The sequence below is a fragment of the Sardina pilchardus genome, chromosome 12 (assembly GCF_963854185.1).
Source record: "Sardina pilchardus chromosome 12, fSarPil1.1, whole genome shotgun sequence".
Lineage (NCBI taxonomy): Eukaryota > Metazoa > Chordata > Actinopteri > Clupeiformes > Clupeidae > Sardina > Sardina pilchardus.
Window position 1 is genome coordinate 21,250,183 of NC_085005.1, and position 2,500 is coordinate 21,252,682.

The 2,500-nt window shown below is 40.5% G+C and overlaps 1 protein-coding gene across 1 annotated transcript in view; it reads right to left on the bottom strand.

Moving 5' to 3' along the window:
* The window catches only part of fndc1 (fibronectin type III domain containing 1), a 62,547-nt gene that overhangs the window by 32,571 nt on the left and 27,476 nt on the right, over positions 1 to 2,500 (bottom strand). The gene's annotated exons all lie outside the window — the stretch shown is intronic.

Here is a 2,500-nt window from a genome sequence, read left to right on the forward strand (position 1 = left end):
GTCTGTTCACCCTAATCATCTGTGAATCACTGTAATCCATAGCCTCTCGGGGCGCATTGCTTTTGTAAATCGATTACTACAGTACATATGTCTGGCAAGCTTTCATGAATAACACACAACAACAAAAGTGCCATAATTACATTGCATGCAAATGCAATGTACTGTTATCACTGTTCTTCTTCTTATTATATCTTCCGACCAAAATCAACGATCAAAGGCTCTAAAACCACTGAACCGTTTGACGTCATTCAAATACTCCTACACAGGTCTTGTAACGGAGATTTGTTCTATGTATTTTTTAAATGTGTGAACTTTATACTTTTTGAGATATTTACGATAAAAGAAATTAAAATTCCCATAGAGTTTACATTGAGACCCTTTGGCGGCAAAGAATAATTGTTACGTCAGTGCGCAGCTGTCAGTAATCAAGGAGCTCTGATCCAAAGCCATGCCACCGCCGCTGCGCTGAGGCTGAACCAGGCTAAACGTGAATGTTACGTTACGTCTACTCATTAAGCTGTAACAGCTGCAGCTGCTGTAAACCAGGACGTTATCGTCTTGTCTCCTGTTAGGCTACTCCTTACTTGATTTGTTTATCGTGACAGTAGGCTACAGTAGCCTAGGGTTAACGTCAACGTAAACACTGTAGCTAACGACAACCAAACTTGCTCCAGGCGTTTAACGTCGGGGTAGGCTGCAAGGCGAACAGGGCTTTTAGCCATCTCGACAGTCCAGCGTTTTAGGTGAAGTCCAACCTGATAGACAGGCCTACGAGTTGCACCATTTGGTTACATGCTGCCACTCAGACATGCCACCACTACGACATGCTTCCATTTAGACATGCCTCTATTTCGACATGCTGCTATTTAGACATGCTGCCAATCCGACACATTTTAGTACCCCCATTCCGACAGTTTACAAATCCTATTTTTTTCCAAGTCAATTTAACGGACCCTATGAGCCCGACGGACGCAAAGTGCGTCAAAAAACACACCCATTCTTCTCCGTTACATTGCTCCGCAATTATTAGTCACAACGAGATGAGACCTATATTGCATGAAAGAGCAGAACCGGGGCTTTCCAACGAGACTAGACACGTGTCTGTACGATCAAGTATGAAAATAAAATAAAATCATGAATTTAAATCAAAGTATATCATATTTACAGTCTATATTGCTCTGCGTTCACCCACGCAGCCACGGCTCTCGCTTGAATTACTCCGGGACCAGGCATCGCACAGACATGACACGCATATCAAATGAAAGAGGAGAAACAGAGCTTTCCATTGATACCAAACACATCGATCCTATTGTGTTATAAAAACAGACGAAGTGACAAACAAATAAGAATGTCATAACTTCGGCTACCGCTACTTTCGTTTGCTTTACTCGTGACACTGTGGTCAAAAATGTATGGCTTGCATGTCAGATAAAAGAGGATAGCTAGAGCTATCCACAGATACCAAATACAACCTTCTAGGCCATAAAACAGACGAAGTGACAGCAAAATAATAACTTAATTTAGCTCCACTTAGTCCGCGAATAATGAGAACTTGCCATGTACAGAACTGCTTTCACCTCCCCGAGTCGCGCACGCAACAGACACATAATCACGCATATCAAGAAGTCTTCACAATGACATTTTAAATGTGAATCTTTATTATTTTACACAATTGGATATAGTTATGACATTAATAGCCTATTAATGACCTCATGTCGGAATGGCACGTTGTTTGAAAAAAAAGTTAAATACCGCCACTGCGACCATGAAAAAAAAAAATGTCGGAGTGGTGGGACTTTTTCCCATAAAGAGACATGCCTCCACTACGACAATTGGACGTCCATGTCGGAGTGCTGGTATGTCGGAATGAACGGCGGATACCGCACCATTTAGGTTCAAGCATTCTTCTCAGTCGCTTATTGTACATTCCTATTAGGACAATCACACTCACACACTTGGAAACGGTTTCGAAGAACAGCTCATCCTGTAATATGTGTAGCCTACATAAAATATCCTACTGTAAGCTAACGTTACATTTGCTAGATAGGCTATCCTACCTGTTGCTGCATCATCGTTGATTGGCGTTGTTTGAGATTGTATTCCGTAGGCTATTCCAATGGTGTCTATAGCCTACTTTTAACCTGCATTAGTGTAGATATGAAGGCTATGTAAGCTATCCTACCAGTCGTTTCACTGTAGGCTACTAAAGTCAGCTCTTGCAACTCGTTTGAAGTTGGCAACTTCATTCAGTCTTTTAAATTCTAATAAATGAAGAGTTATTTTCCAAAATAGCCTATATCCACAATTTTGATGCATTTTCATCAATCACTTTTTAAATGTGACTTTCCAAGTTGAAATTGTAATTGGGTAGGCCTAATTGTTATTTATCTATTCTTCAGTTTAGCCTAGTTGTCTTTTTAACTATAGGCCTAATATGTTTTACACAGCTAACAACCTTTTTGCATTTACATGCAATGGTAATTCCTTCCATGGAATTACA